The sequence below is a fragment of the Pinus tabuliformis genome, chromosome 6 (assembly GCF_031772625.1).
Source record: "Pinus tabuliformis cultivar Carrire ecotype Pingquan chromosome 6, CPIR1, whole genome shotgun sequence".
In the NCBI taxonomy this organism is placed as follows: Eukaryota; Viridiplantae; Streptophyta; class Pinopsida; order Pinales; family Pinaceae; genus Pinus; species Pinus tabuliformis.
The window spans coordinates 152,521,281-152,529,344 of NC_142292.1; the positions used below are offsets into that span (position 1 = coordinate 152,521,281).

Consider the following 8,064-nt stretch of genomic DNA (forward strand, 5'->3'; position numbering starts at 1 on the left):
ACCTCAGGAAAATGGAGTTGCAGAAAGAATGAACAAGATGTTGATGGTAAGGGAAAGAAACATGCTTAGTGGTGCTGGGTTATGACAAGAATTCTGGGCAGAGGCAGTGGAGACTGCATGTTACCTGGTCAACATATCACCTTCATTAGCGTTGGAGGATAAGACTCCACAAGAGGTATGGACTGGTAAGAAATCCTTTCTTTCACATCTGAGGGTATTTGGATGTGATGCATATGTACATGTTCCAAAGGAGAAAAGAACAAAGTTGGATAGTAAATCTGAAAGTGCATCTTTATTGGGTATAAGGATGGTTTAAAGGGTTATAAGCTTTGGAACCCAGTAACAAGGAAGTTTGTGTACAACTGAGATGTGGTGTTCAGAGAGGTGAAAGATGTTATTAAACATGAAGTCAAACCAAAGGAATCATAAGATGAAGAGCCACAAACTCCAGGTGTGAGAAGATCAGTTCGAGAAAGAAGGCAACGAGAAAGGTATAGTCCATTTGCTTTTAGTTTAAATTTTGCTTTATCTATTACTGATGATAATCCCAGAACTGTGAAGGAAGCAATAGATTCAGAGGATAGAAAACTCTGGAAAGAGGCCATGGTTGATGAAATGGCATCTTTGCACAAAAATGAGGCATGGGATCTAGTGGAGTTGTCGGATGGAAGGAAACCCATTGGTAGCAAATGGGTGTTCAAGAAGAAGACAAATGCAAAAGGAAAGGTGGAGAAATACAAAGCTCAGTTGGTAGCAAAAGGTTATTCCCAGGTGTCAGGAATTGATTTTGGTGATATTTTTTCGCCTGTTGCCAAGGTAGCTTCTATTAGATTACTTCTATTTGTTGCTGCTGCTTTTGATTTTGAGGTAGAACAAGAACAGATGGATGTGAAGACAACATTTCTTCATGGGGATCTGGAAGAGGAGATCTACATGAAGCAACCTGAAGGTTTTGCGGTGAAGGGTAAGAAAGAACTGCTATACAAGTTAAAGAAGTCTCTGTATGGGTTAAAACAATCACCAAGGATGTTGTATCAAAAATTTGATACATTTATATGGGGACTTGGCTTCACCAGAAGCAAAGCAGATCACTGTGTGTATTTTAAATTAATTGGTGACCGTGTTATTTATCTGGTCTTGTATGTGGATAATATGTTGCAGGTTGGAAATGACAAAGAAATTATCTAGGATTTGAAGACCCATTTGTCCTCCAAATTCAACATGAAAGATCTTGGTGTTGCAAACTATATTTTGGGCATGGAAATTAAAAGAGACCGGAAAAAGAGGAAGCTCTGGTTAAACCAAAGGAAGTATGTCGAGACAATATTGCAGAGGTTTAATATGCAGGATAGTAAACCGGTGAAGGTTCCTATTCCTGTAGGTGTAAAGTTATCTGCTGAACAATGTCCCAAGACACAAGAAGAGGAAGAGGACATGTCCCGTGTTCCATATGCAAGTGCAGTTGGTAGCCTGATGTATGCGATGGTCTGTACTAGATCAAACATTGCACGTGCAGTGGGAGTATTGAGCAGGTTTATGTCAAAACCAGGGAAGGAGCACTAGACAACAGTGAAGCGAGTTTTCAGGTATTTGTGTGGCACTAGTGATTATGGTTTGTCCTACCAAGGAAGACCAGGATTAGACAAAGTGTTGGATATTCGTGGCTTTGTTGATGCAGATTGGGCTGGAGATCTGGATTAGAGAAGATCTACAAGTGGGTATCTGTTTAACCTATTTGGAGGTGCAGTCAGTTGGACGAGTAAGAAACAATTTGTAGTGGCACTATCAACTATAGAGGCATAATACATGGCAGCCACTCATGCAAGCAAGGAAGCAGCTTGGTTGCAGAGATTGTGTTCAAGTATGGGGTTAGTACAGGGAGCTATAAGGATAGATTGTGACAGCCAAAGTGCAATTTTCTTGGCAAAGAACCCTGCATATCATTCAAAGACAAAGCACATTGATGTTTAGTATCACTTTGTGAGGGATATGATAGAAGACAAAAAGGTGTTGCTGGTAAAGGTGGACACTTTGAAGAATACTGCAGATGCATTGAAAAAATCTGTGAGCTCTGAAAAGTTCTCTTGGTGTAGAGAAACAATGGGCATTGCAGCACTGGATAAATGACTAAGCTCTCTTGTGGCCCCTTATGGAAAGAAAACAACAAGTGGGAGAATGTTGGGTTGTGTTATATTCTTTCCACGACTAGCCGACGTAGTTAATCGGAGGGTTAGAAGGGGGGCGGAGCCCCCCCTTTGTTTCACCGATTGTGTAGTGGGGGGGGGGAGTCACAGGGGGTTTGAGGGGTGCAGGTAACCCCACTCTATGGGGTCTGGGGTAGCGCCCTGGAAAATTTTGTTTTTGGACCCTATATTAGGTTGGGTGGACCTACCTATGGTTTTGTGCATGATTTTTCGCACATGGTTTTGGATGCGATGGTTTTTGGTCCATGGTTTTGGATGCGATGGTTTTCAGTCCATGGTATTTGATGCTTCGACATGTATAAATATGTATTGTAACATTGAAAGGAACATAATGAAAAATCAAGCTGGTAGTCCTGGTTTTGGGATCCAGGGGAAAATCTCTATGTATATGTGTTTTATGTGTTATGCTCTCGCTTTGTTTATTTTCTGTGTTTTAGAATTCGTATGCAGGTAATTTCTATACGGGGTTAAAACCTACATGCCATGCATTCCAAACATAGTGAAGAAATCATAAATGCAATTCAGTACCTGCAAGCAAATCTGATGTAGTTGCTGATCCTGATGCCTTCTTGCGCTTTCCTACTCTTCCTTTGCCTTCTTGCTCTAAGAATCCAAGTATGCCACACCCACCAAGAGTGCTCCAAGAAAACCCTAAGTCTCCAAGTGTATGAGAGAGAGCTCCAACACTGAACTGACCAAGTGTGAGCTAAGAGCTTTCCAACTAATCCTTAGAAGCCTTTTTATTAATGAGGCCTCTATTTTCTTCATTTTCCATTATTTTCCTTCAATTTACTCCTCACATGCAACCTGTGACCTTTCACCTCCTTTTCCCCTAATTTCCTTTATTTTCATAAATAAATGTGCCAAAAATGCCGTTTTGCCTTTCCAAAGCCTTAGCCATTGCCTTTTCCAATTTCCTAAGCCATAATAAACCGAATGAACACCCATTAGGATGTTTCCCCCACCATTAAGCTTGGAATACATGTCCCATCATCTGTGGTATTATATATATTTTTACATGAATTTTTACTAGGGCTGTTACAATTCCTCCCCCATTAGGAAGTAATGGCCCCCATTGCGTGAAGTTCCCTCCAGATAAGCCTTTGTTGAAGATGAGTTGTGGATGACGAAGTGTTGTTGAAGAAAAGAGTTTTGCATGGTTGACCCATAACCAAGGGCTTGTGGGTGACCCATAACTGAGGGGTTTTGGATGACCAATAACCATGATACACGAATATACAAGGATAGAGATACCCTGTAATGCTTACGACCCAACTGTGATATTGAAAATGTGTGGCCAAGCAAATGGATTTCGAGGACAAGGGTTTTGTGTGGTTGACCCATAACCATGATGAACGGAGATTCAAGGATAGAGATACCCTGTAATGTTGGTGAGCCAACTGTGATGTGGACAATGTGTGGCCTAGCTAATGGACTTCGTTGGAAAAGGGTTTTGTGTGGTTGAACCTTAACCATTATGAATAAGGGTTTAAGGATAAGAGATACCATGGACCTTGAGATAGTTTTCTTGTTGGTTTGCTTGGTGGAAATTTGGTGGCTTATTTGGCGATTTTTCTTTGTAGATTCTCACAAGACACGTTGCAAGAAATATACTTGCTTCTATCACGCTTAAATGAAACATATTTTCTAAGCAAGCTATCTCAACCACATAAGTTGAAGTTGGGCCCATTAGTGATAAATATAATGAAGGAAGAAAAAACCATATCCCATCAGATGTGAAAGTATGTAGTCCACCTGTTGCATGGAAAACTAGACGAATTGTTGGTCCACATATAACATTTTGATTAGCATGGCTCAAATAACTAACATAGGATAAAATTAGAAATGAGAAGGCCATAACTCGTTGCATGTTACCCCCTGCTGGCTTGTAGATAAGTCCACTTGGCATGAAATGCTTCTATGAATAAGGCGACGCTGGTATGACAGAGTGGACGAAGTAGTCAACATTCTCCTTGTAGTTTCCTAGAACTGTTACATTCTCATGCAAGAATGATTGGGCTAGAAAAACATTCAATCTGACATGCATTAGTGAACTTTTGAGGTCTAAAATGGGCCTCCTAAGAAAAATGTACAACCAAAATAAACTTTATAAGAACCAATATGATTTATGATGATGATGTCAACCATGGGGGATGATTCACCATTTTTTGGGTATAAAAGTAAAAAGATTAAAAATAAATAAAATAATAAAACTATTTTTTCAGCTTGTATTTTCAACTTATCTCCCTAAGGTTTTACTCAAATTTCAAGTGGGAGTGATCATTGGATGAAAAATTTAATTCCTCATCCAAGGAGTATCCATGTTTCATACTTTTGATGTACCTTGCTACACGAAAAATGAGAAATACATGTAAAAACGTTATTGCAATCACATTTTTCATGTATTTATAATTTTTCGTGTAGCAGGGTCCATCAAAAGTATGCAACATGGGTACTACTTATATTAGGAATAAAATACTGCATCCAACAAGTGTTTCCACTAGAAATTTGAGTAAATCCATAGGGAGATAAGTTGAAAATACAAGTTGAAAAACTAGTTATTTCTTTTTTCCCTCTAAAATTTGATGATGTAATCTAATATTATTTTATTATTTCCACTATTATTTATAATTTTCTTAGGAGGTCCATTTTAGACCTCAAAATTCCACTAATGCTTATTGTCCCACCCAAATTCGAAGTTGGCTTCTTCAGATCCAAATGTTAAGCCATTTTTAAATGTGTAGTTTCTATATGCTCTATTCTTTGTGGCCTTTAAGAACTGTGTAACACCCCATTACAATTCATCCTTGTATCCACTATAGCTATATTAGAAAGGACACACTCTGGATCTCAGTGAAGGATTATCATTATATTTTCTCATGTATTTTTCTACAAATTTGAACACCCACATAGTAGTTTGGAGGAGACACTCAGAATACCGGGGTCTGATTTTTGAAACACAATGGAGGCAAAAACCAATGCTACAACGTTTTCAGCAAGAAATTCTAAGCCACAATTTTCTCTATTAATCTTGTACATTGTTCTGGGAGTGTCCATGTCTTCTGGTCTCCCAAAAATGGTGATATGAATTGGGATCAACCAGCTGCATGTATATAGTGCTTGAATAAACTGTTGTTTTGTGGAGATAGTCTGTATCCCAACGAATTACACTAAGGGAATTTGAAAGCTCCTATCCATGATCTTTCTGAATTCTAACACTATCCATGATAGCATCGTGGTTGTATAAGCCATTGGAAAACCATATTTTACATTTTCTCCTGCATCATAGTACCCTCCAACCAAGTCTAGTCCACCATTGTTGTTGAACCATCTGCTAAGGCAGATTCTCCTCTCTAGATCATGCATTGATTTGTAGGTGGTTTTCCTAACCTCTGGCCTTCATAGAAGAGGATAATTGTGGTCAAAGCATAGTTATGACGAGATCCCATGGTTCATGGGGAGGGTTTCCCATTGATTTGATTGGAAAGGATGGCTTCCGTTTCCCCTGGTAAGAGCAAGGATGAGACCAACATTATCAGTAAACATTGTAATAGCCCTCCATCCAGTTTGATCTTTATTCTCACTAAATATGTGTTGCAGTCATCAAGAATGCAAGATGAATGAGAGAGAGTTATGATCCCCACGATCATGGCTAGAAATCTCTTTAGCAGCTTCCACAAATTCCTCATCACTCATGTTGGTTCCAACAATAACCATCTGAGGAAGCAATGGAAAAGAGGACGATTCATCATGGGAACAATGAGAGTGCCTTCCCAATATAAGGATTTGGTGTGTCGATGACAATACTCATGAGAAAACATATACTCAACAAACTTGCCTCTCTTCAACGCAATGGAAACATGGGTGTGGAACCAGGGCTTGTACCACCATCTAATGTCATTAGTCACATTTCTATTGCATGTCGACTCTTCTCTTGAATAATACCTTCCTATTATGAACACAACGTTTGTGTCATTGAAGATCCTAGTTTCAACAAAATAAGGTACCTTTTCTTCATAATTGTTTTGAGGTGAGAGGAAAGATTCCATGTATTGGTTGACAATTTCGTCCAGGTTAATGGTGATAGGACTATAAGTGACCTTCATGAGTCAGAACTTGACTCTAACAAGAAAGTTGATGGAGCCATGCAGCCATGGCATTTCATGGAAGAGGTCAGAGTACACATTATCAACAGTGGTCCCGACTAGAGACCCGTCGGCTAAGACGAGCTCATAGGAAATGTGAGTATCATAGAAGATCCCAAATAGGTGGTTGTTGTCCTCGATGTCATAGCTATCGATGACCCTTCCCACATTGAGATCATCAAGTTTGGGGAGAACCTAGGGCACCATCCCTAGTAGAGGCACGACAGAGCTAACCTCCCACATGCAAATCATGTGCTTGCATTTAATTAGCAACCTCTCCCTGTCCACCTTCACAATGTTCGTGAGATGGGAGATATCCACCTCAAACCTATGAGAACGCTTATGTTTTGAATGTCTCATGAAGATCTCAAGCCATGACCTTTGAGACGTGCATCCCATTGAGATTCAGGTGTCGACTCTTGATGCGATCCTACCCTCTCTTGGATCTTACTAATGGATGGGGCGATGTCAGAGTGTGGGCCTGAACATGTTGCAGTGGTTTTGCTTGATCCTGAACATGGGGTGATGCACCATGTGCTCTTGACCATTTTTCACTTCCTTGATTTTCCACCTATGAGTCTCCTTCGATGGGGGTTCATGGATTAGGTGTCGTATAGTAGCCCTATCTTGGATATAATGATAGAACAAGAAGGACATAGGTAGAATCATGGGGACTATCAACACCCATGTGAATTGGAACAAAAAATATGCAAACAAATTTGGCCGCTTTACCCTCATGACAACCATTTTCAGGCAATCCAATTTCTTCCAAAAACCCTTAATTGTCAAGGAGTTGTAACTTGGCTCTGATACCACTGATATGAATCTTGGGAGGGGCCAAGATTAGAACCAAAAGAGAGAAATAGAGAACTCCAACCCAACATGAGAACATTGATAAAGAATGCGTAAACTTAAGACATCCCCCAAAAAAATGAGAAGAGATAACAAAATACACCATAAAACCCAATTCATTATTAAGAGAGAAAAATGTTGTTACAACTACATTGCGTGGACCAATCTGACCTCTTACAAAGTGGGGTTGGTTATTTATAATTTTTTTTTTTTAGTTACATCACCATGGGTGGGAAAATACCATGGGTGGATAATACCATGGGCGAGTTATTTATGGCCTTCAGTTACATTACCATGGGTAAATTTCCATTTGGATCAATAATCCACAAACCTTAAATGACTATCGTCCCATCTCTCTATGTAATTGTATTTACAAGATCAATGCCAAAATTATAGCGAACAAATTGAAGCTGATTCTATCCAAGAACATCTCAAAGGAACAATTTTCATTTTTGGAATATCGGAAAATACATGAAGCTATTGGAGTTTCACATGAATAGTTGTGTAGCCTAAATACAAAGAAGTTGAAAATCACAATCTTAAAAATTGATCTAGCAAAATCATATGACAAAGCCAATAGGTTATTTATCAGAATGTTGCTCGCACATCTAGGTTTCCACATACACTTCATAAATTGGACTATTTGTTGTATTAATTCATCCTCTTTTGTGGTATTGATAAATTAATCAGCCTCTAAATTCTTCCATTGTGGAAAGAGGATTGAGGCAAGTATTCCCCCTCTCCCTGTTATTATTTTTTCTCATAATGGAAGTTCTAAGCAGATTGATTATGGATGCGAGGAGTAGGAGTCTTATGAAAGGTGCGTGTCTCACATGAAATATTAATCTTACACACTTATTATT

General features: G+C 39.1%; 1 pseudogene; it reads right to left on the minus strand.

Moving 5' to 3' along the window:
• Positions 1-6,104: 6,104 nt before the first annotated feature.
• LOC149257850 (delta(24)-sterol reductase-like) lies at positions 6,105-7,096 on the minus strand (annotated as a pseudogene).
• Positions 7,097-8,064: the final 968 nt, after the last annotated feature.